Source organism: Dermacentor andersoni, chromosome 2 (assembly GCF_023375885.2).
Source record: "Dermacentor andersoni chromosome 2, qqDerAnde1_hic_scaffold, whole genome shotgun sequence".
Lineage (NCBI taxonomy): Eukaryota > Metazoa > Arthropoda > Arachnida > Ixodida > Ixodidae > Dermacentor > Dermacentor andersoni.
The window spans coordinates 61,049,630-61,076,698 of record NC_092815.1 but is presented as its reverse complement, the minus strand read 5'-3'; the positions used below and the strand labels follow the sequence as shown (position 1 = coordinate 61,076,698).

The following is a 27,069-nucleotide window of genomic DNA, read 5'->3' as shown; positions in this document are numbered from 1 at the left end:
ATCAGCGCTATTAGTTGGCCACATCACGACGACGATGGGAAGCCCACGATAGAGAGCCATGAGAGCGCGCAATGGCCAGGCGTGTATCGGATGTGCCGTCGTCGAGGCTGAAGGGTACATAAAAAACAATAAAGATCAGGCGCATCCGTGAGAATTGGAAGTACAGCCCTTCGGCATCGAATCGCCGTCCCCACAGGCACCTTCTCTCTTCAGGTACGACGTCGAGCAGAGCGTTGCAGTAAAAAGAACTCGAAGACATGAAAAAGTAAGTGAAACAATTAGCGAACGTAACTCCGACAGAGGAAGCAAGAAAAACGGCTAGATCGTGGTACTTTTCTTACAACGGGTTTTTTTTTTTCAGATTCAACGTTCATAACTAAGCGAGCTAGCGTTTCAGGCTGATCCGATGCGCTGAGGCACAGACGACCTAGAAAGAAAGTAAGGCCTTAAAGTGTTATAGTAGAGACAGGATACAACTGAGCTGATAAAATATGGGAAGCAGACGGAGTAGTTGCTAAAGAAAATGCAGTTGTAGGACGTAAGAATGGCATAGATAAATGACGCAGTGAGAGAGCGCATGATTCTCAGAAGGAAACAAGCACATATACTGAACAAGAACAATATAGCTGGGGAAAAATATGCACTTTCTCGTCTAGCAGCGCGATTAGAAATATAGCACAACAACTAGACCTCGGAAAGTGGCAGGATGTCGAAACAAAGGGGGGCAAGTGGATAGCAAAGTCTGTAAATGCTTTCTTATGGCCTCCGAGCGACGAACTGTTTCATTGTTTTATAAAAACTTTAAACATTCTTGGTCGATAAAAAGCGCTCACGTTCCCCAGTTTTTGTCATCGAATGATCAACTAATTCAGAAAGATCGGAGACATAAACTGTCCACAGCTGTTTACAGCGTTCCACAAAAATCAAAGGAGGGTGCAGTGATAAAGAGAGAAAACGGAAGCATAGGAATATACAAAATGCACCAATCACAGACAAAATGACACGCGTTTCAGACCCGCTAGGGTACTGCTTTACCTTTAGGTGATATGACCCTATGCGAATCCGTAAGGGGGACTCTTTTACTACATGAATGCCCAGCAATGACGTTGCAGAAGGAGCTCTCGACAACACAACCACGCAAAGAGGGTTTCCAGGCAGCATTGAAAGGAGAAGCCTTTTCGAAATGTCGCAGAGAGCACAAATAGCTTAAAGAAGAGCCAGGCGAATCAAAAGAGAAAGCGAAAAAGTCGTGCGTAGCCCTGCAGGCCGTAACAAGGAAACGTCCTCGTTAGAGAGGCCCACAGACAGCGACTACATCGGCCTTTTTTCGAACTGCGATTCAGAGCCCAAGCCTACCAATGAAGCTCTCTCAAGTGAAGGAAAGTGTAGCAGATAAGAACAGATGTACGTATAAGAAAATAGAAACACAAGTGCCACCAACCACGTATGCCCCGAAATATAGTTTCTAGCTGGCCCGTCTGCGTCTCTTCAAATCGTTCACAACGAGTGAAGAATCCCTCTCTATCCCTATCCTACAGAGCGCCTGCCTCTTCACATTTGGCTCCCCTCCGCGTTATCACTCTTTCTCCTTTGCTCTGCTGCCGTCTTCTGCACGAAAATGGGCGCCATTTCTGTGGGAGATTTCACTTTCCCGCCCCTCTTCAACCACACACTTTCTTTGCGCTCTTATATTTCTTCGTCTTCGCTTTCTTTCTTTTTACCTTTTTTTTATCCTCGCCGCACGGATACCAAGGACACGAGCAAAATTACAGTTAGAATAATTGTGTAAAGAGAAAGCATGCAACAAGCGAACAAGGAAAGTTAAACGTGGGAACTAAGCAAATTCGGAAAATATACAGCTAGTAAAGCGCTTAAGGCAATGAACAAAAACACGAGATGTTGTCGTCTGGCGTTGACAGGGAGTTCTACAGATATAAAACGACACTTAGTAGGGGCTGCAACAATGAAAACTGACAGTAAGAACACACATAGAAGAAGAAAAGAGGACGCCGCAATGTAAAGTTGTCGTAAGAGATATAAGAGATAAGTTCGTGGTAAAAACAAGCAACAGAGAGTAAGAGAGGCAGAAAGAGAGTGAAATAGAAGCAAATATTAGCAGTGCTTTTGAGAAAGGCAAAAAGTTGAAGTATAACAAATTATCGCCGTCTCGGGCGCCTTCGATGCGCTGGTGTAGAGAACATGACATTTAAATCCGTGTCTCATCTTCATTTGAGCTAGGAAAGCTTGAAAAAATTAAAGGTATGAAATATATAGCTGGTTGCTTACGAACCAGTGACTTTTTCTCGCGGATTCGGTTGCATTGGGAGTATTCAAAGCCCACAGCTATGCTTAAAAGAAGAAAAACAGAAAAGAAAGAAAAAAAGAAATAATAGCCTTAGACGACGTCAAAGTTGGTGCCAATCAAAGGTTGCGTGTAGAAAAGCTAACCGGTTTGGATGCTTCACTGCAGCGATCTTGATTGTGGTAGCGTAGGCATAGCCTCTCATTTAGTAATATCTATCGACATCCGTACGACATCTCTTACGTTATGATCTCATATCTGAGTTATTATAACCTTACGATATACTTCTGCTGTGTGCGATTGTATAACTTCATCTACAGTCAACGAAACAGAACAGCACGTGACTACATTCGATGCAGAGTTGTAGAGGCTCGCGCAATACAAGGCGCCCGACGCACATCGACGCGACCGCCGGCGCTTCTCATGATCTGTTGCACTTAAAGCGAAACTCCTCTGCGGAGCCTCTTTTCCAGCAACGACGTCGTCCTCATCTACAAGTGGCTCCCCGACCTAGGACAAACTTTCCTACATCGCCGAAGGCGAATTGTTGATCCGTATAATGCTAATGCATTAGAGAAACACCTCAAGCAGTGACGGCCGAATGCGGGAACTTTTGTTTTTCTAACACTTCTTTTACGCCAATATATACTTCGGAAGTGAAGTTCAATATGGATTCTTCTTCGCATATGTGCTACGCTAAGTTGTTTTTTTTTTTTTTGAACTATGGTTTCTCCGAGATGTGCCGGCACCTCCGTCAGTGGTACCTCTGCCAGTACCTATTCAATAAATTTGGGTCTCTAAAGTGCTCCTAACGCTTGTTTGATCGTATTTTGCATGCTTGAAGAAAGGGGATGGCAGCCTTAAGTTCCCACTCTCGAAAAAATCTAACCAAGTGGAACCAAACGAACGTACTTTATGTCTTGGGCCAGTCTTGGACGCTGCATACTGGGCGTTCTAGAAATCGTACGAGCTAACAAAGGAGTGCTGGTTGGGCACTCCCAAATTCGAAAGGACCATGCAGTATTCCCTTTCATTTTGTTTTCACTTGCCCCATTGCAATCTGCATATTACCCGGCGATATGACGTTACTCACAATGTAGAAAAAATATGTTGGATTTGACTAGAAGTGGCGTAAATATTCGTTTTTGAATCGGCAGAATACTGAAGAAGAAGGAATGTAGTCGTTTTGACATATTTGGTCACTTCCATAAAAAATGGCGAAACCTAGCAAACACTAGCTGTTCCAGCTGTATCGGTGACACATGCGCTACTTCGACACACACATGTTCATGCTGAAAATAGATTTCTCTTTGTTTCCCTGTCTGCACAGATTTGAAAGGAAAAGGAGATAATTGAATCTAAAAAAAAAAAACGATCAATGCAGATAGTTTGCTTTCAGTGACCGGATCTACCGGGCTGGCAAGATTTGGGAAGCACGTCAGGCTGTAGTGCCGGAGTCGCTCGGTGCAGTAGAAAAATAGCGCTGCTCTTACTGACAATACTAAGACACAGGAACTTGTAAAAAGAAAGCGTCTGGCACTTCGGTCTTTAAACATACTTCTTTTTGCGAGCGTCAATTTTGTGCTGTTTTAAATGTGGGTGTGTGCACCAAATAAAAAAACTATTTCTGCTGACATCATTTCACATCCATAAAATTGGCGTTTGGCTAAATTGACGCTTGTAGCCTGCCAAGAAATCAGAAAGGGATTAAAGGGATGCAACTGCAGACGTGGTGCGTCATGCTGTTGTAGTCAATCACTTCTCTGCTACCCACTTTCTATCAAAATATGCTCAGCTGAAGCAATAGCAATCCCTTTGGGGCAACAAAATTACCGTTTGGGTGAAGTCTGGTGTTGTGTTCAGTGTATAATATTTTCGCCCAACGTTAAACCTCGCACGACCTTGGTTAACCTCACTGCCTTTCCTACTTCTTCGTATTTCCGTAACCTAAAGGGACATGGGAAGACACATTGCTCCTGTTAAGGCTTTTTACTTTGCTAGTATGGTCCCAGAGGAAGGTTGCATAAATGCTTGCCATATCACCAAGCATTACAGCTTGAAGGTTAAGTTTTTATTTTATAAAACACCAATGCACCGACATTCCTCCGCCGGCTAAGAGAGCAGCTATTATGCAAGGTAACTTAATATGCAATTCATGCATTAACACACTCTCTCTCTCTCACACACACACACACACACACACACACACACACACACACACGCACACCAAATATGCATCAAATTCACAAATTCGAATCAATCGTGTTGTACCCTGGAGACTCAGAAAAATGGTTAATCAGGTCACCTTAGATATACTTGAGCGAACTCTTCCGCACAACCCAAAATCCAGCAGTCCGCAAGCCGGACCTATCAATCTCTGACATAAAGGGATGATTGACGCCACTCCCCACCATTCAGCACGTACCCCGTGAGACGACACAGAATACTGTGATGTTATGTTCAGGGTAAAGCACTTCCTCACCCAGACAACACCTCACACGGGAATGCGACGTGCCTCAACCCGGATGTGGTAACTGCCCCGGATACGAACAGGTACACTCGGCTGCTGTGTTTGTTACCCAACTCAAACGTCACGTTATTGCCAACCACGCAATAGCGCACCTTGGCTGCTGCCACGGAAGATTAAGAAATCTGGGATGCCTCCATTGACGTCTCATTGGCGCAAATGGTAAGGGAGTTTCCATACTGAGAGGTCCTTAAACTGACGTGCTCAGTTTTTTCGAAATAAGAAAGTTAGCTCTTTCTCTTCCCCTCTCTGAAACTAAGCCGTAATGACGAACAATGCGGCTCATCACGCATAAAATGCTATACACTAATGAAATGTGCGCATCTGATATCTGCGAGTCTTCCTTATCATGGCTGTGCTGCAAAGCACTTCTTTGAGGCTTATATTCTGGCAAATTTTATAGAGCGATTCATTTTTCCATGCTTTCCTAAGTGAAAATATAAGCGGTGGTTATTTTCTCACAACGCTCACACTTTACAAGTATAAGTAGATTATAAGCGGTATCGTTGGGGAGGGCTCGGGTATAAATTCTGACTTTTCGTGGTTCTACTTATAGAACGCTGACATCTTTCGTTCCGTAGGAATGCTTTTCCATTGCCAGGAGTAGTACATATCATTTCACACAACAGCATAACGCTTTTTTTGCTGACATACCGCGGTCAGAATGTGTTGAATTGCAAGCTGCGGAGGTGCAAGACGCATTGCAGGAAGCCCAATACTCGCGACTGACTCCAGATACAAAATTCTAAACTTTCATGTATACTTTTAACGCAAGGACATATACTTATATATACTTATTTTTTTATGTCAACGGGCGAGCAAAGGTTTTAAAAAAACATAAAACCATTTCTTATGTATATTTGCATTTTTCTTGCATTTTTCACCATATCTTGCAGTGTGTTACCGCTGTTCTTCTTACTTCTCATCGTCTTTTTATTAATCCAGTGTATCCAACATCGAACGTAAGGAGGCTATTGCATGCCTGGTCAGCCGAAATTGTTTTGGTAATTTGGCGTCTTTTTTTTTCTTTTACGCGCAAGCGTGCACGCCCCGTCTGTGAAATTGGCGATATTATCTGTGTCGCCGCGAGGGAAGCGAGCGCCGGAGGAGGGAAGCGCCTGCAGGTGGAGAAAAGAATCACGTGTCGGGGAAAGTAGGAAGGAGCTCACTGAGCGCGCGGCAAAGCAACGTCACCTAGGGGAAAATCTATATGGCGTTGAGCGAAGCTACGAATGAGAAAAGAGGCGAAGCGTCGCGGAGGAGGAGAGAAGGCGGAGGCGTACTTGGTTGACTTCCTCTGGCAGTTCCTAGGGGTTCAGTGTGCGCTGTGAACGTACTGGGTTCGTCTCGTGATCGAGAGGCCAAGCGCCGTGAGAAGGATGGAGCAGCGACGCAAGTGACGGCAGGCAGAGCGCGGGTCTACCGACCCCGAAGTCGTTGCCAAGCGTCAGGCGGGAGCTGAACGAGTCTCGCAAAAGGCGCGGGCTTGACGCGCCGAGGAGTCTACGGAAGAGGAAGAAGGTGAAGAAGAGGAAAATGAATAGTGGGAATAGAATATTACCAAATTGCTTGAAATAATAAAGACTGTTCATTTCCTTACATTACCTTACTATCTTTTCTAATGGAACTTTATACTTTATAAATATCGCAAGACCTACTTAAAATATAGAAAAGTAGCCTTAAAGTGAGCCTTGATGAACCGCTATACTGTCACGCAACCAAAGCATTCTTAAGATATTTTACACGCCACACGCAAAAAGACTATAGCTATCACACCTTTCCGCCTAACCAGCGTTCAGGGAATGAAACATCACTTCAACTTTTTATGTTATCTCTGTATTACATAACCATACCTTAATGAACAATCGACAATTTTTTTCCTCACAAAGAGCGGGAGTATTGTGAAGGCTACGAGTGAGAGGTTAGGCACTTCCCTTGCACTGTGAGAACACGTTCTGTGAGGCAGGAAATCTAGCGCAGCCACACTGAGCCTGACATGGCCGAACAACATTGGTAACGTAGAAAGACTGCCGTTCAGTGTGTAAAATGGGATTAACATTAGGGATCTACATGGGGTGCTTGTAGGCGGTGGCAGAATGACATCGTGCAACTCAAAATGCTGCCTATGGTTCACTTCTGTAAAGCGTGCTTTTCTGTAAGGACCCTCTGTAGTACAACCGAGTTAGCTTGAGCACAGTGCAACAGGGCCAAGATTGTGCTTGGTGGACAGTGGTGATTGAGTGACTAAGTGTGGGAGGGGCGAATTATAGTATAGTATTTAATATTTAATTAAGTAGAGTACAGTATTTATTTCACATAATACATACATATGCATACAGATATTCGAGCTGACATTAGCACTATTCCTTTGGCGTGTCACTGAAAGTTAAGCAAATAAGCAGCTACCAATCCATTCAACAGAAATGAATATTCAACGAGAACTGCTCTGTGTACATTACTGCTTAAACGCTAAGCCTCATTTCTGCGTCTATCTGCCCCATTCTTACCATACCCTTCTCTTTCTCCCGGTTCTACTGGGTCGCGACATGACATTCTAATGTCAGAAAACGAAGAGGTCGGCGAAGTTTCGTTCGATGGCAGGCGTACCCTTACTCTTACTGCTGAATCATCAAATATTCCATTACTACAGAACGATCTCGGCCATTGCCTAGATCGTGTTACATTGCGGTGCTGAGGAAACCTCTTATTCTTGTCATCCTACCTCACCGTAATCAACAGCTATACCTCAAATGCCTTCCCCTTGCCATTCTAAAAAGCCGCAAGGTGCAAGTTCCCTAGCACTCTATCTAGGTTGTAGGCTATATATTGGCTGATATATCCTGTAGAACGCTTTCAACTGCGATAATATGTCATAATACTATAAGTGTTGTGTATATTTTGCCTATGGAAATGTCCGACCGCATCATTGGGGGTCTTCGTAAGCTCAGTTTTATTTAATACATTCCTGACTTCCTTGGCCCTTAAGGACGGCTATCGCTAAATTTGTTGAAACGAAAACGTCCCACGTGAAAGACAGTAAAATGTACAACTACGAGAGAGTTACACGCCCATAGCGAAGCGATTAGGGGACTTGCCATGTCAAATATTACCTCGCTCATACGCAACATTTCGCATAGCACCCACAAATATTGAAAGCTTACGCTCATGAACTTATCATGCGAATTTTGAGAGCAAGCGCACATGCTTCTCTGGTTTGTTGTTTGTTTGCAGATTCTGTTTGTTGTATAATATGCCGTCCCGAAATTTACCAGGGAATGATTTATCCAAGCACACGACTGCAAAAGAAGAAAGACTAACACAAATGTGTCTTTAACAGTACGATGCTAAAGTGGAGCTTGAATCTAATTGCTCGAATGGCGGCAACTAAATAATTCAGAGCTTCGCCTACGAATACATAGCCTGACGTCACCGGTAGAGGAAAAAATTTGCAGTGCCGCCCGAAAAGTGAAGCACTGATTGCGATAGCAAATTAGCCGATAGCTGTAAGAAGTAAGGATAGTAGTTTTATCGGCCGTATAAACTTGTAAACATTCGCTTACCAACTAAATTAACAACGACAGAATGTGTAAGCGTGACTCAGCGAGGACTTAGAAAGAAACAGACACACAAAGACAGCGCTGTCTTGAATCTAAAAGAAACGCGAAAGAAACGTCGAAAGCACAGCGCATACGAAGCTACCGGCGCTACGTGCACTCTGCAAACACGGTAGATCGCTTTGAAAATTAGGCCCGCACGGGCGCGCATTTTTCAAGACATACGCTTTCAAGACATACGAGCGCCGCAACGCATCCTTATGACGTCCGCCAAAGGTGTTTACTACGGCGTCCGCGATTCGCGTGGCGAACGCCGTAGTAGACGCCGCGGTTGTCTCCGCTCTGTAGGGAGCGGCAGCCGAGGAGGACATCCAGGCTTGCGGGCGGCAGGAGAGTGCACGCATTTGGGCCGTATTCCTCGCTCGCGCACGCGAGATTGAATCACGTTCGCTGGTTCCTCCTCACACGCTTTCACTCGTAGGGAATTTCACGGCGACAGCGACGCCTACGGGAGGAATGCGCCTGGAGTGTAATAAAAGGAGTTCGGAAAATTGTCGGGGCAACGTGCCGCTTTTCACCCCTTGTAGGCGTGTTGATTACGACCATGCATCTTAGGTCCATGGCCAACGCGGCGCGTAACTGATATATTGAAGGCTAAATTATTAACTGTTTACATTGGAGCCATCACCTGAGTCTTCTATTCGGTATAATAGCTATGCAAGAACAAGACTGAAAGTAGTCTGAGGTGGTTGTCAACATCACAGCCTGTTGGTTTACCATAGTTACAAGGAAACATAATTTGCAGCACAGATGCGCTGGTTAGGTTACATTAGGAGTAGACAATTTTTTTATCACTTCAACGTTCTACGTCCTAGTAGCGCAAACAGAATCGTTCTTTATTAAATTGACATCTTAGGGGAGACGCATTCACACGCTTTATTAGGAGCTTTGTGTATTCAATATAACCCGTATGGGTTTCCTTTGTAGCAAATGCTACAAACTGGTGGATGTCTGATTTTCCCTTTATTCATTACTTCTCTCCACCTCGCGGGTTTCCGCAGAACTACTACGTCAAACGCTATTACTATTCTAGAGTTAATAAGTAATATGCTTCAAAGCCTTTATTTTTATGCTTTGTATGTTATATATAATCATCACAGTGATTGACGCAGGTGTTTTAATGCCTCACAATGCACTTCTTTTTTTTTTATGTAATGCAAGAGTAAACTTGAGGATTAGCTGCAGTAAACGTGGCTTATCAATTTCAGGTTACCACGCCAGACCCAGTAGGTTTTAGCATGGTTTCATGCTCGAGAAGTCTTCACCTCAACAGAAACACTTCGAACCACGCAGGCTGCTTGGATTCGCACAGTGGGATACTTATCGGGAAAATTTAAGCCGGGAATATTCATGGGCACGCTCTCCGTTGTTGGAAACGAAGGCGTGAAATTTTCGATCGCACTTAATTGCTTCTTCAAGCCAGAGAAGAAACAAAAAAATATAGCGAATGAGTTACTTCTGTTCAGTCGCTCGTGAATTTGGCTGCCGAAGAAAGAATGAAAACAAGAAGTGAAAAGCACCAGCCTTTTTTTTCAGCCCGGCAAAGTGATATGCATGGCGATAAATTTACAACTTCTCATTCGTCCACGTCTTAAAATAATCAGGGGTTCCTAACCTTGTTCCACGTTCTTTTTTTTCCTTTCATATTCGACCTTGTATTTTGCGGTTGTGTCTGACCGAGTTCTTTGTTTTTGTTCCGACGAAAAAAAGGCTGCGGAGTTACTTGTTAGCATTTCTAAAGATGGTTCTTTCTATTGCAGACCGTCGACCACGACCGTCTAATAAATATTAGTAGCTCTAACTTAATCAGTCCAATGGCCATGAAAGCACTTGCTTAAACTAAGCGTCCAATATTTTTATGTTTCGTCTGTTCTCACATAATTCACCAGGCCATGTTGGGAACTGATCACTTTATTTCTTGACTTGCACTTCGCGTGAGAATTTATTGGAAACCATGAATGTGAAAAATTCCAATTGTAGCGGGAGCTGTCAGTTAAAAAACTATAAATTATGGCTTTAAAAGAAACGGAAAAAGAAATTGAGCAACTGTTTGACAATTTGCGGGTACACGAACAAACATAACGTTCGCGGTATAATGAGGGTGGCTTTGGTATGCGCAGCCATGAACACTGCTCAATTTATTTCTTTTTCTTCGCCCCTCTTTTAGTGCATAGTTTGCGTTTGTTGTGAACCTTGTATACTTGATGTGCTCTGGTAGTCTCTTGCTAAGCGCCAGTCACAAAAATAAAGTTGGGCCAACAAGTTCCTTCCTTTTCATTCATGTGAACATCACTTTTTGTATTAACCGCGAATACCAATTAACGTATTCCACATCTTAATGTTGTCTTGGGCTGTACGTTTACAGTGCGTAATCAAACTTGTGTTGATATATACAGATAATCTAGTTATTTCAGAACGCCACGTCGTCAATAGCTTCCTTCATTCTTGCGACAACTGCAGTACCAGTTACTGCTCCGTAGCACTAAAATTAACTTGAGCAGTAAACGCCTCTATCGGATCAAATAAACGTAACACTAATTTATAATGGAATGTCAGTACGGCTGCAAAAACCACGGTGTTCTGTACCAACGAGTCATGTGTGTATAAGATAAAACGAACACAATTATTGACAAGAATGCATTTGACATTGTGTTATCTCAAAATTATTTAATGCGTGGAAAGTTAAGAATAGTCTAGATCAACTTAGTCAAGCTTTCCGCAAGTCTTGCCCTTTATTTCCTCCTATAGCGTAGCATGTGATTGTTGTTCCTTTTCAGACGGAGTGCGACCAGCCACCTCGGCTCTGACGTGTAGTAGTTTTTCCTACGTGGCGTGCCAGCAGAATCGCTTAGTGGCCAGCTGGCGCGCTGCCGACGCAACAGCGCCATGTAGTGATGCTAGCTGATCGGCTCAAACAAGCAGCAAACAACAGGATTTTCGAACGCGTCCGTTGAAGAGATAACGTTTTCTGAAGGGCCGAAGGGAAAACATAAATAATTGATCATGACGGTAACGTCAGTGTGTTAACGAGGCCGGTTTAACTCGCCAAGTTAAGACAGCAATCAGGTGATAGCTTTTCATTTCGATAGAAAGAGATAGAGTTAGTCTTTGGCATAACTTTTGCATATTAGTCAATTCCCCTCTGGGAAGCCAATAACTTTAAATGTATTTATTTATTTATTTATTTATGCATTTATTTATTTATTTATTTATTTATTTATTTATTTATTTATTTGTTTGTTTATTTATTTTTTTATTTTGTACAGGAAAGCTGTTAGAGGGCGTTTTACAACAGTTCGCGAGCGGCCTCGGCGAAGGCCGGTGACGGCGGCGTGCGGCAGCGTGGTCGTTATTAATCAAATAATAACCATCCAACATGGCAGCATATCTAGGAGCCCTGAATCAGCCGTTTTACCCGGGCGTCAGTGAAAACGCGTAGCAAGACGTCGCAGTCGGTGAGGAGCTATCGCTAAGAACAGCCAGCAACACATCAGCTCAGCGACACAGGCGGCTCAGTACGCAGGAACGTGTATCGATTACAACGGACGGTACAGTACTACTAAGTTCGGATATGCTGAACTGTTTGAAAAGGCGGAAGTATGACGACAAAATTGTCCCGCATATGTCGAAGCGTTCCTAAAGTCTTGGGTTAGATGTGGCGGCAGTGACGAAACCTACCTCTAGAACTTCCAATGGGTGTGAGAACTATCAGATACAGCTTTGCTGTCTTCGATGTACGACATGAGCTGATTGGAATATATTTGAGATAGTGTACTTGTTATCCTTTTTTGAGTCGAAAGTGGCGTAGTGGTCTGGCAGTCCCATTCTGCTGCTCATCGCAGGTCGCGGACCCTCTAGCTTTCTCTACGCATCACCCAGATTTGTATCGCATAACCTCCTAATTCCTTTACTGCCAACAGTTATGCCAGTTTCTCCTGTCGCACTTGAAAACAAATTGAGGCTTAGTCGATTCCTTTCGCGCTGGCAGCGCCTGGGAGGGCGAATTTGTTTATCTTCTAAAACCTCAGCTACACAGTACTCTAGCGCATACTACCATACATGGTAGAGAATGATGGGTTCGCGTGTTCGAAGCTCACTGTTAGCGGCCGATCAATATGGAGCGTGCTAGCACTGAGGACGTCAACGCTGGAGCGCTTGTATATGTGCACGAGGGGGGGGGGGGGGGAGAGCGTGCGTGAGTTCCGCGTTTTTCCGGGTTTTTCCTCCCCACTGTAATGCCTGGAAATGCTCTGTGGATATTGCACAAATAATATATACAATCAGCACTAAAGCCCGCGAGACAAGTCCAAGTCTTAGAGCTTAGAGTCTTAGAGCTAATTTCACGTTAGGCAAACCCCAAACAAACAAACAAACAGGTTGTGGGTGGGATTCCTAGCCGCCGTGACAGCACTGTAACTAGGATGGAGCGGAAATCAACGTTGGGCAGCTTTGGGATGTTAAGTCCAAAAGTCAACTTCTCTTAAAGTGCGGTATAAACCATCGTCTCTCTGGTGGCGGTTCCGCAGCTTTTTTTTAATACATATTTGGCGTTAGCAGAAAGTTCACTGGTCACAGCGAATCCACACGATCTCTCTCTCTCTCTCTCACACACACACACACACACACACACACACGAAAAAAAAAAAACATCCACCAAGCGTTTCTATAGATGCCATCAATTTCAGCTTGCTCTTAGGGGGTGTCACATGAGTGCCGGATGTCATCCGTATAGTGACTGAACACTGATCGCAGAAACAGCAAGCCTTCATATATGCGTAAAGGTTTATTTGTATAAAGCTTTTGTTAAACTCCATTGGGCAATTCTTTTTCGCAGGAATTTTCAATTAAAGAATGCCTTGACAATTGGGAATACAAGTGCGAGAAGTATGATTACGACGAATATGTTCGCCTTCAAACCAGTTCTCGCTCTAAGTGACAAACACCACTACACAATATTCGCACTACAAAGATAAGCGCACAAGAAATAAAGGAGGTGTCCAGACCCCGCTCAACACACGCTGAAAGAGCACGCTGGCCATGCGCACATTCAGTTGCCGTCACCGAGCTCTCTCGTTTTTGTTCCGTCGTCGACGCAAATAGTTCACGGCAGATACGAGGGGGTGATTTTTCTGCGGGTTTAGAGGATCCGATGTTCACGCTCCCAAAGATTGAAAACAGTGCGCCTGAAAAGTGAGAATTACACAATGGAATGCATCCACTTTCACTGGTGTGTCCATGTTGGCGTCACCCACTTCCCCCTTTGCCTTGTTCCCTGCCCCTTCTAACCGTAAAAACACGGAACGCGCGCACACCCACGCACAGTACACGCACGAGCGTGCCAGCGTATCCTTGCTCAGCGCTTCCGTGCGCAGCGTTAATCGGCCGCTTACACTGAGCTGCAGGCACGCGACCCCATTTTTACACAACCCTGTAGCCCTGTGGCCAGAGTGCTGTGACGCGCTTCCTCTTTTCAGGGCATACAGGCAAGAGCGTGCACTGGAGTCTCAGAAACAACACGGATCCACTGTTCGCGCTGACTAATACTTTCCTTTCCTTTGTCCACTGAGGCTACGCTGAATACGGCTTTCGCACATCTTTCACTGCCGTTTTCGCGCGTCTATGGGAGCTACCACATAAGGTGAAATTAAGCGTTTATTCTAACGTTAGCAGGCGGAAACCTTTTTCAGGAGTTCAGCTTGGGTAATGACTGAGGCATAAAGAGACAACGTCCCAGCAGCCACAATTAATCAGCGAGGAACACTGTCACGAAAATTCACTTGATTAATAAAAAACTTGTCGCCTAAGCTCTCCCTACAGATGATTAAGCAACAAAGCTGGGACATGCGCCCTCGATGTTTATCACTGGTTTAATCGCAACGGTTCATGAAGTCTTTCTCAGCTATTAGTTACGTCTTTGTGTGTCTTAATAATGTTACGCACACGTTCTCCTAAAACGGAGAGAACGACGCCAGTGATGGCATGCCAGCAGTTCACACCATTGCCGCTTGCGTTCGATCTCTCGAGTGTGCTTGGTGGCGTGGTTAGCAACGTCCGCCCGCCACTGCCGCTTGCGATTCTTCAAAATTAAATCTGTCCGCACCACTCGCCTTTCAACAGGCAAGAAGACTGGGAAGAAGCCGTCAAGAGCGACGACCTTCAATTCCGGCTTCGGGCTGTCCAAAGGGCCTGCGACAGGTCTGAAGGTCATGTTCTTCCTCCCCCGGCGCAGGTGCGGTCCGCGACTACGACAACGTAGTCCCTTAGGACCAAATAAGGGTTCTTGTCTGTCTGTCCGTCACGTAGGAGAATGAATGGCTCATGCCCCTTTAAGCAATGGCTCCTGCCCCCGTAAACGCGGCCTCCCCATTACAACGACGGAAGTGAAATTCTACGCTGGCAACGAAGCCAGCTGTGGAAGAAGACGACGACACTCGAGCTATTGTTGATGACGATATTTTTTCTACACGCGGACACGATAGTGGGGAAACTAGCCTTTAACAGCTTCGCTGTAAAATGTGTCCACTCTTGCGCTCACTTGTGAGCTATTTCGAAGCATAGCATATCCTGTGTGACGCAGCAGAACAAATTGAAACTCGGGCAAAAGGAAAATGTCTTAATGCTACAACTTTGCAGTTTCGTCCTCACTGCTCCTCACTGCTCCCCTCTTCAGAGCTAGATTCACCCAGAGGTGTCCTAAAGCTAGCATAAACTATAATGTCTACATCACTATCGGATTAGTCTATATCCACTGTGTTCCCTGTGGCTATTCGTTGCAGAGTTCTATCCGCAGTATCATCTGACACTCGAAGCCGGTTACCTGAACGAAAAAAAAGAAAAGTTTATTGAACAAAATAAGAGAAATAAATGAATAGAACGCACAAAGAAACGCAACATGAACATGAAAAGAAAAGGACGCACGTTGCATTCATTCCACTAGCGATCACATTGGTACGTCAAAAAAGAGCGCGTTGAGTGCCAGCATCCCACATGTTAGACATACAAAATCCAACGAGTAGCAGAAGAAATTAGGCACGCAAACAAATGAAATGTTTAATGCGAAAACATTATATGCACCATTACACAAGATGTGTCAGCGACGCTACGACCGAGACATGATACCAAAATGGCAGACGATGCAAAGAGCAAAAACACGTCCACAAATGCTCGGATTGATGTCAAATTTCACAGGCAGGTTCATTTAAACAAAGAAAATTGACTGTTTTGAAATAAAAATTTCCTACGTTTCAGTCTGCGTGGCAGTCGAACCTGGGCCTCTGAGGTGGGAGACGAACCCGCTTCCCCAACGCCACGGTGGGCTTTTTTTTTTATTGCCTGTTTTGTACTACCATATCAAACAACAAATGGCATTTGAGAAAACAAGATAAATTAGTAAGTTTTCAGCACCAAGTGTCAGCCTTACTGGGCTGACTATTTTAGAATTCTTTCAGCGCGGTCAAGGGTTCCACCCTTGACAGCCACGCAGGTACACAATCTTGTGCTTTCTGAATTTCTATAAATCTGGACATGTATTCTCGCAAAAGCATTCATGCAGCCCGAGCATCCGGATCACAGTGAAACCCCACCATACGAGCGCGCCATAGACAGTGAAGGCCAACTAGCATAATAAGGTTGAACGGCAGTCCATCATTGTTTTCTACAGATTAATATCTAATACCCTGTGGATCCACAGATCCCCTACGCCATGGTGGCTCTACGGTTTTGCCGGACCAAAGTTATGCCTAGCGCGTGCGTCATTGAGGACATCACGTCGCAGCCATCTGGCTGACTAAAGGTGTGGCCTAGTAAGTGCGTCATTGGGCATGGGACGGCGCAGCCAATGGGGAGGAGGTGGTGCCCCGTCATTAGCGTATAAAATGAGCGCGTTCTTGACGTTCGCATGTCTACAAATAGTATAATGCTTTCGCATGACCACACGCAAGTAGCCTTAAGTGCACCTGCCGAATTTCTTTTTTCTGCGTGCTTTCTGACGCATTCACTTTACGTTAAATGACAGCTCTATGATGCCGAAATGCTCAAAAATATTACTAGAAACAGCACTTACCTTTCCGGCAGTCGCCGTAGAAAGCAGTGGCACTAAAATTCGTTACTTTGAAGTTTTTTGGTGGCGAAATTGATTGATTGAATTCTTTATGAGAAAGGATGGTCTGTGGCCTAAGGTGGGTGTAAGAGATCAGGTGAAAGGAAAGATGTCTGCCTCCTTAGCAAAGGACAGCAAAGCGTTAATTCTTGTGGTGGTGTCTCCTTGCGGCACGATTCAGTCTTCGCACGACGCCACCCTTAGCGGCGAAATAGCTAACGCAGTTTTGAGAAAATTTAAACTTCGTAGATGGCACAAGCACACGTCCAAAATATTAGTCAACTGGATTGGAGGGATTATATACGCGGACGGCTGCGTAGTGCGTAGTCAATGATATCCAATAAATTGGACAGCTGTCCAATAGGTGGAACACAGAAAAATAACCGGGGCATGATTTATGCATTATTGATTCAAAAGTTCGCACGCTCCGTTAACGTGTTACAAATGAGCAGCTTGAACAGCTCCGTAAAAAAGCACAAGAAAGAAGAGAAAAGGGGGCTACACTACACCATAGGACGACGTCTTGCGTTTAAACCAACACGGGCGGCCATTTTAGTTTTGTACGAGTTGTCTGACAGCTATCGAAGAAAATAGTGCACCGGGCTCAGAGCATCGCTTATGTGTCAAGCCCAACGCTTGCTGCAGAAAAGGAAAGCGCATGGGATCCATAACTCAACGCCCGCGCCAAACGCAGAGGAGGCAAAAATGGCACAGTGACGCGAAGAGGCCGATAACGGCTGGTCGATAAACAAACGATGCAGGTGAGCCTTGGCGATGCTGTGAACGCATGAGATAGGGAAGGCGGAACACATTGCAGGACTAGCAAGACCTGGAAAGGCAAGAGAGTGAAGCATGTGGTGTTAGTATGGGAACGCGCGGACTATCGGGGTGGCCTATATTTACCTGAGGTTGTCTTTCCTTCTTTTCTTTTTTTGGTTCGTCCTTAGCAAGAGATGGTAACCTAGGGAAACGTGGAAATTCCTGAACAGGGGACGCAGCGTCCAAACGGCCGACTCGCTCGAAGAGAAACTCAACCAAAAATAAAAATAAATAAAGACATAAAACCGTGTTCTGCCGCTTGCATATTTTACTCGGTTGGGCGGGAACGTGCGTGGTATGCCTTGATGCTTAAAGGATGCTGGACGCGATAACTTATGGCTCCTGGAGATGGGGCATCTCTCTCCTTGGCCCGCGGCGTTCGGAACGAACTGCGGGCACGGAAACAAGACTAACGGCGATGCAAGGATGGCCAGCCGCGACCTGGTATAACATGAAGCAAGGAAATGCGATAGCCTCGCGACGACCGCCGTTACGGTGCGCTGCCAGTGGAAAACCCAGTCGTTGTTTATGCGAGGTGCACATTCGCGGATATGGCTCTGCAAAACAGCTATATACTCCGTTCCGAGCCCCATTATTCGTCTTGAGAATGTCTGTTTGATTGCTCGCTTGCTTGCTTGCGTGTTTCTTTGTTTGCTTTTTCTTTTTGTCTTTGTTTGTCTTTTCTTGCTGCTGTTCGGAATGGCATTGGTGTGTTTAAGGTCGAATTATAGTGTGTCTGCAGAAACACTGTAGTATAGTTTATTTAGGAAGAACTATGTATGGCTGAATTCTTAATGAGCTGAAAATTTCTGGAGTCATTATTCAGTTACCATAGAAACGAATATTTTTCGTTTTGGTGGACTTTCAATAAGGCAAGGTCATTTCAGCCCCCTCTATGTGCATTTAAAAAGATAGTCTCATGGACAAGTTGTCTCGTAGTTACGGAATTTTCGGCCGCACTGTCGACAAGCATCCACTAATAAACAAAGTGAACGCAATTTTTTTACGTTATGATCTTTTTGCTTTCAGCCCTAGAGTTCAAAATTGACGTGGGTACCACTGCTGTTAATCGTTTAATAGTAGTTTACGAGTGCAAGCATTAGGGAGACTACTGTTTCCTTTCAGGCACGCATCACATCAAACTTAGATGTTGAACTTCGTGCAAAGAAAGAAATCCTCCAATCGGCACCACGAAATTTCTTTTTCGCGGCTATCGTGACATGGCACGAAAGCTTTTGGTGATTTGTTACACACCGGGTGCAATATGCAATAAACAAAAGGAGTAGAACAAAATGTACGACGCCCTTTCTTTTTCACCCTTTCCTTCCAACACCTTTTGGTGACTTTGACTGGCGAGACGATGAACAGGCGGGCAAGACTCCAGATATCGTGGTTAATTACCGCCGCGCTCATCGTCGAAACAGAATAGCTTACGCTACTAAACTAAAATCAAAGGAGTGTCGTCATCATAACCGATGTCGTCGATCCTGTTCTCTCGCGGTATGAAAAAGAAAGTGACTCAGCTGTTTATGAATATTCAATTTGCGATGCCGCGATGGGAGTGGTCCCAGTGATGGCCAGTGACACGGAAAGCATAAATCTGTGCTGCAGATAACGACGATGATGAAGTATGTCCAGCCGCAGCCCGCGATGCCCACCGGCAGATAAGGCCTTTCCAATGACCCCAGAGCCCCGACCCGGGAGCCCTGCCAGCTGGAATTCCCGTCGCTTGTTCGGTGCACCATCGAGAGTACGTACTACAAACGTGTTCACTGAGTCTTATCGGCTTTAGGAACTACTACTACTTCAGAAACTGCAGGGACGTCAACTGCATTTTCACAGCGGTTGACCTCCCTGCCTTCCTGCTATTCGCTCTCTTTCTACTACAAATACGTACCGGACATTTCAAATACCAGCACTAATACATTTTTATGATTGGACTATGTTATTGCCTTTAAGGCAGTGAATGCGAGCAGTCAACATTTGTCCCACCTTAAAGAAAGGGTTCCCTATTAGCGGTGATATTGCGAATGCGATTACATACTTTTACGACGACAAGAAAGGCCTGCATTGTCTGACCACTGAACCACAGTGTCATGCAGATATGTAGCACTCAAAGAGATCAAAGGTCCAACCTGTAATTTGTTAGCCGAAGTTCTATGGGAGTAATGATCGAATTTTTTTCCTTAAGTTGCAGTGAACAAGCTTTTTCGTCCCTTCAGTGTAATCATGCGAAGATGGGCGAATATATCAAGGAACTTTCAGAAACGCATTAGGGAGGGACTAGCTACTAAAAGTCACGAATTATCAAAAGACCGTTAATAAATGCTTCAGGGAGAAGCTCCAAAATCAAGTACTACAATTTGTATTGGCTTCTTGCTTGTATAATCAACGAAATATTTTGTAACGTAGCCTTCTGCTCTACTGGTTTCATCTACAGCTGATCGACCTGTGCGGTCAGAGTTATAAAAGTGAGCCAAACGAAAATAAGGTTAGCCCGAACACGCATGCAATTTTCCCAATGGAATATACTTATTGTATCTTCTGTCGCAAGATGTCAAAATCAGCGTGCATTGTTCCGAAGTTCACTGTAATATTTTCAGTGGCATCCTACTTAGCGATGCACTACAATGAAAAAAGCATCGGAACACGTATCTCATTGAATCGATTAATCTTTTGATTTCAAGCTGCAGTACGCGTTTAAATGAAAAAAAAAAGGCACCAGATTGAATTGCTACACTTGGACACGATTTCAGCTTACTATGTGCAACGTATATAGCTTGACTGAGAGCATACTTCAAGATAGTGTGGAGTCCCAGTGACGGGACAGCTACTATATGACAATGCACCTTACTAAACGAACTGCGTGAACCTCCACAGCCAGATGAGAGGGGTACGAGCTTCACGCGAACTGAGTGATTCATGACGAAAACGTGCGTGACCAGCCGCCCTGGAAGCGACAGAGTGCAGCTCCCAGGATATGACTCACCACGAAATGAAACAACCGCCCTGCACGGCGCCGCTTCCACTTGTCCTAAGCCAAGGGACGTCGACAGCGAGTTCCCACTAAGTTCATCAGTTAGTCGGCGACCCCAAACCTGGGACACGCCGCTATCCTGTGTTTTCATTTCATAGACACCGCTGTTAAGGGCACTTGGGCTAACTCTTATGGCGTTTGTTGGAGGCGTCAATGGTGTGTTTTAAGCATGAAATGCTTTTACCTCCCGTTGTTGAGGACCTTCGAGTGACCTCGAGCCAAAATTCAGAGTATTTATTTATTTATTTACTTATTTATTTCAAGATACCTTTCAGGCCTCATGAGGAGTATTCAGTAAGGAGGGCATTGCTGCAAGGAAGTCGTACACGTGAATACCGCAAAAATGAGTAGAAGTAATCGCTGCAAAACAGGGCTACAAATGCATAGATGTTTCCAGTAAGGGAATTCCACAACGGATGGCTTGGGGCAAAGCCGACAGATTAAATGCATCCGTGTTTCCGTAGGTGCGATTGAAATTTGACCCATTATTCAGCCGTCCTGATATGCAATTTGCACGTTCCAGTAACAAAGATGATCTCCTTTAATGAACATATTTATGTAGCAAGGACAGCAATGCCACGTCACGAAGATTAGTTAGCGAACGAAGCGAAAGGTCAACTTTGATTTGTGTTATGCTTCACTGCCTGGTATAACTGCGGGAAATGAATCGACTGGCTCGGCTTTGAATGGCTTCTAACTTGCAGATCAAATATTAATGATGATGAGACAATTTGGGGGATGCGAATTCGAGCTGCGGACGGACGAAAGTCAGGATGGCTATTTTGCGGATGTTGGACGGGGATTAACGTAGGTTGCTACGAATGTATCCTAGTGTTTTTGAAGCATTAGCGCATATGATTATTATATGTGATGTGTGGTGCGCGACATGGTGCGGTGATCGGGACGGACAGGCGCAGACAACAAGGAGTGCGCGCGCCGAGGCGAATTCCGGGCTGGAAGGAGGAAAACGGCACGTGAACGCGCGGTGCAAGAAAAGGAACTAAAAGAAGAAAAGCCTACCAATTAGGAAAAGCAGCCAATCGGAAAACGACCAATCGGCCAGAGCAGAAGAAAAAGCGTGGTGCGCTGGCAGAAGGGGGGAGACGCCGGGAGACGCCGGGAGAGTTCCAGGAAGCGATGCCAGGAGAAGGTCGGCCACCGGACCGGGCGTTGAAGACGGGACTCCGGTTTCCGGACCCGAGCCACCAGGACTTCACCTGACCGGGCCCTACTGCCAACCCGTTCCTGTGCGTCGCCAGTCTACCCGAGCGTGCCGCCAGCTGCCCAAGGCCGGCGAGCTTCTGTGCCCGTGGGCAGGACGAGAGCACTCGGGCTACGGGCCCCAGTTCTACGCCCAGCTGCCCGGCCAGAACGCCGCCGCCGTCTGCTCGTGCCGCCAAGCCGCCTGTCTTACCTCTCCAAGCCCGAGCTGGCGCGCTCCGGTTGGCCGGTCAACCATCCCACACCCCGACCTTTGGTGAGACTGGCGCAACTTTTTTCGTCAACTTGCCGCCGCGTCTCCGCGTCGAGACTGTTATGCGTCACTGCCGTCGTGGCAAGCCCGGACTCGCGCACTAGTTAACTTCATACTAGCCCCAAGTGTGTTTATTACGGCCGTGATGTCTCTTTCAGTGCTTCTTTTATGTTTTCTACTTTCTTCTATTTATTTGTAGCCTCTTTTTAGTCCTATAAAAGTTTGTGTGTGTTTTCAAAACCAACGGCTTTGTCCTTAAAGTCGCCTTGAAGAATAACGTGGCCTCAAAGCTAGTAATTGGTCGGTATATTATACATTATACATACATACATCATAATGATGTTATAGGGCAGGTCGCTGATGTAAATTAGAAAAGGCAATGGTCCTAATACACTTCCGTGTGGTACACCGGAAGTTTGGTAGGTGAGGAGTGATATAAAATTGTTCACAACGGTAAATTGCTGACGATTTGTTAAGAAGTTACGGATTCAAGACAACACTAAGCAGTTTAATTTGAGAGCAGGTAATTTGGAAAATAAATGGCAGTCAGCTACAGTCGAAAGCCTTTGAAAATTCGAGAAAGATGCAATGTGTTTGATCGTTAAGTTGCATGTGAGAATGCACGTCAGTAGCGAAATCTAGTAACTGTTTCTGGCATGATAAACCTTTCCTGAAGCCGTGCTGCTTAGTAAAGAAAAAAATATTTAATTCAATGTGTTCATGTATATGAGAGGCTATAATATGCTCAAGCATATTGCAGCATATGCTCGTTAATAAAATTGAATGGTAGATTTTAGGGGAATTTTCGTTGCCGCTTTCGTACACAGGTAACACTTCCTCGATTTTCCGACTCCCTTTTGGTTGGGACAGATAACATCTGTCCCAACCAAATGGGAGTTGGCCTTATGATAATGACCGGCGCAAATATGGTACAAAGTTTTGTTATATATTGAACTTGTATTCTTTAAAACTTTAGAGTTAATGTGATCGATGCCTGAAGAGCTAGATATTTTAAGGTTATTAGAGAGACATACGATATAATCTTCATTAATATTGATGGGTTCCATGTACTGGCAGTCGAAATCAGTGACTTCAGGAATGAGTGAAAGGTCTTCATTTGTGGATATGGATGAAAAGGACGTGTTAAAGACCGCGGCGCATTCACTATCAGCAAACGGAACTTAATTTTCGCCATCTAACGAAATATGATGCGAACCGTGGTCAGGTGATATTGCCTGACAAAGCTTTTGGGGGTTGGACTTAAGAAGGGAGGGAGATCGTGAGAATAGTATTTATCTTAAGCCTCACTTACAGCTGAGCAGTAAGCTTTTAAACACAGGTTATATCTGTCCCAAACAGTGGGCGAGCCAGTGTGCTATTCGTTCATGTATAAACGTTTCTTCTTATTCCTTAGCCTTCGAAGGTACTAGGCGAACAATGGTTTCGTTTTATCACCTGATATTTTGATTAGCGGAACAGACGGTGTTACTAATACGCAGAGTTTTTCCTTGAAAAAAAAAAGCCAGTTTTCTTTAACTGACCGAGCAGAAAACAAAGGTAATAAAGTGTGAGAAAGAAACGTCTCAAGTTCCTGGTTTTGTTATGTTGTAGACGCCTTTGTTATAGTGACGGATAGTTTTCTTAGTGACGCTTGTAGACTACAAGGGGACATTACGAGCAAGTTGAAGCAACTTATGATCACTAAAGCCTTATAAGTAAGTCACTTCACCAAATGTTTCAGGGGCGCTAGTAAGACCTAAGTCTAAGATGTTATTGCCGCAGGTGGGTAGGGTAACTATTTGGAACAAATTATATTCCAAATTTAAATAAATAATTTCAGTTCACGATCGACAGGATGATGATAGTTTATTCCAATATATAAGTGAAAAATTGAAGTCTCCAAGGAGATAATTGATAACAGCCTGACAGATGTTAATTGCTTTTGTAATGCTATCGCGCAGTTTGACGAGAAAGCACTGAGTCGAACCTGGAGGGCGATAGCTGCCTCCAATTAACATTTTGTGGTTACGGATTAAGCATTCTACCCTTGATCTCAATACACGAATTGGTCTTAATAACATACGATCTAATTGTTCTTTTCACGCCCAAGAATACGCCACGGCCTTCTTTTCCAACGCGGTCATACAAGTTAAAAGAATTATCGCGCGAGAAAATTTCATTATCCGTTATTTCGGGATGTAGCCGCTTTCAGTGAGTACAACAATATCAGAATGGCAGTTGTCAAGAAACGAGGCAACATCGTCGCGCTTGGGTAGCAGGCTTCTAATATTTGTGAATGATGGTGATAACGATGGCGCGGTCGTAGGTGACTCAGACCTTCGATAGTTCGGAGTGCGCGCTGTGGTCTGTAGCTATCTGCTACAAAGGACTACAACTTTACCGGTGTTGTCAAAACATAATTTGCATCCTTAATGAGCAGTCAGTCAATAGAAAGGCTAAAAGGCTTGGCTTTTCCCTCAGCAAATGCACTCAAATGCACTTTGCTTCTCGAGTAGTTCGTGAAAAATCTTTGCGGATAGAGGAGCTAGATCCTTTAAGTTTTAGTGCAGAAAACAAAATGCTTCGTTTGTCTTCAAAAATGTCATTTTAGCTACAACAGGCTTTTTCTTGTCTTCCGCATACTTCCCTAACCAATCCGGGCATTCAAACATCCGGGCTCTCAAATGAGAGCATCCGGGCAAGCTGCGAGAACTAAACGAGATCATCCGGGCAACCAGACAAGACCGCATTACAAAATGTAATTACTTCCCAAACAAGTTACAAAAATATTGCTTCCGAGTTCATCCAAAATTTATCGTGTTTTCTAAAAAGAAAAAATATGGGCAAAATGTGACCAGGCTATCACATACCAGAAGTGTCACCGCTGGTTATGTGTGATTATGGACAGGGACCTTTCAGGGAGCCCCCACTGCACCTACCTTAAGCGGAGACTAATTTCGATTGTACATATAATGAAGTTCCTGTGCGGAAAAACCTAGGGCACGTAAGTCAGGTCCATGCTGCAGCTGTACAGAACATCGTTTCTGAAGTTTTTACGGTACAGCTTGCCCGTTTTGGTGAACACATGTAAAACAAATATTTGTACTGTCGAAAATTTTCAAGGCCAGACTCTACAAAAACGTATTAGACTAAGATGAGCCTCGACTTATGCAACAGTGATGATTGCTAGACTACTTGGTTCCAACATATATAACGATTAACAACCTTGGAGCACACATTGGACATCTGTGTCGCGTAACCAGTTACTATATTACTGATTTGCTTTCAGAAAATGCTGAAGCACCTAGTAGAGTCGATTCACGTGATTCTCTGTTCTCTCCAAAATCCGGCCGCTAAATCTGCCCTGCAGATGTTTGCTGTGCTAGAGCGCGCTAGCTAGCTAGCTCAGGCCGACCAAACTGCCTTCTTTCAAATAAATTTTCTCTCTCTCTCTCTCTCTCTTGCCAGCACAAAGACCTCAAGACACACTTTCCAAGCATGTTGCACGGCATCACGACTACTTTTCGTCGGGCTTTACACGAGCAGCATGACCACTTTTACCCCTGTGTGGCCTGGGACGGCCACTAGTTCGCCGCACGGTTCCGGGAATAACAAGACCCGTCATTCAACAGTGGCTCTGAACGAGGCTTATGAACGAAGAAGGCAAGTTAACATCGATGGATCTCTCAGAGCCACCAGCTCCACAGGCGCTGTTATCATCCCGGCCTTACAAGTGAGTCAATTAAGTTCAACGTGCCCCACATAACGACCACTACGGTAACAGGACTTGCCGCCCTACAGGCCGCTGTTAATTACATCGCACATGCAAAACTTGGAACGTGGGTCATTTTTTGTGACTCTAAGGCAGCCCTGCAGAGTATTCAGCCAGCCTTATGACGCAAGACCCATGAACAACTGGTGTTTGAGACCAGAGAGGTTCTCCATCAAGGCCTCACAAATGGGCGTGACATCATCTTCCAATAGCTTCCGGTGCACTGCGGCATCGTCGAAAATGACCTTCCTGACGATGCCGCCCAGTCAGCACATAAAGAAGCCCTGACTCTTCCTACACCCTTATCAAGACAGACGCTGCAAGGGGTATTCGTTTGCTTGCTCAAACCAAGACTGGAACTTTGTGGAACCCGATTTTCTCCAACTGCCACCTCCACCAGCTGGATGCTACACTGAAGCTGCAGATTCTATCCAATTTCACCCGTCGTGATGCAACTTTACGGTGCCGCCTCTGATTAGGGGTCGCTTTTAGGAAAGCCTGCTCATTCTTTATTGAAATGTCCGACACGCCGATTTGTGACTCGTGTAAATGTGAAGAGATTATCGAGCATGTGTTCTGTTTTTGTAATCTCTATGAGATGGAACGCAACGTTCTTCGAAGGGTGTTAAACCCATTAGACAGCAGATCATTTCAAAGATTAGGATTTTCGGACCATTGCCCCATGCGTTACAGGCTTACAAAGCGGCGCGGGCAGTGCTACAGTTCATAAAATTGACTGGCCTCAGTGACCGATTATAGGCACCAAGTTATGGACAATCGTACATATTCACACTGATAGTACCTTCTTCTGTCCCTCGCCTTTCCTTCTTTTCATCCTTTAGACCCCTTCCGCTTTTCAGGGTAGCAAACCGGACGTGCATCTGATTGAACTCCCTACCGTTTCTTACTTCCTTTTACTCCTCCTCCTCCATCCTCTCGTGCCTGTATCTTCAACAATTCCTTACTCTAAGTGACCTGTCAGTAACCATCGCATTTCGTCCGCTAAAGAAGACTGCGGAAAATGTAGGAAAGAAAACCTACTGATTTGGTAGCCGCCAGTAAAAAAGAAAAAAAAAAGAAACTTGAGGTCTAAGGAGTGGGAACAAGGGAAGAGGAAGACACTTCAGTTGACTGGAGTCGGGATGATTTCACTAAACTCTACACTGTATTTTAAATAAATACAAATATGGCAGTTTTTCTCACAGATATCTTCTGTTCTGTTTTGTTTTCTGTTGCTGTGTTTTTCTGTGATTTCAATAAAATAATCTGTTTATATTTTTCTGTAACTTTACAGAAAAACTGCTAGGTTACTTTTTTCGCTGAGGACGTTACTTTTACTCCCCTCATAACTGCAGCACTCATGTAGCACAAAGGAATCAAATGTATAATCTGTTGTAACAAATCATACATGTACAGATAAGCACGC

General features: G+C 44.7%; 1 long non-coding RNA gene across 1 annotated transcript; it reads left to right on the top strand.

The window, feature by feature from the left end:
* The first annotated feature begins 21,509 nt into the window (after positions 1-21,509).
* On the top strand, positions 21,510-26,851 carry LOC140215927 (uncharacterized). The gene is made up of 2 exons (XR_011892519.1): positions 21,510-21,874; positions 25,340-26,851. It is a non-coding gene; the product is annotated as an uncharacterized lncRNA (long non-coding RNA).
* Positions 26,852-27,069: the final 218 nt, after the last annotated feature.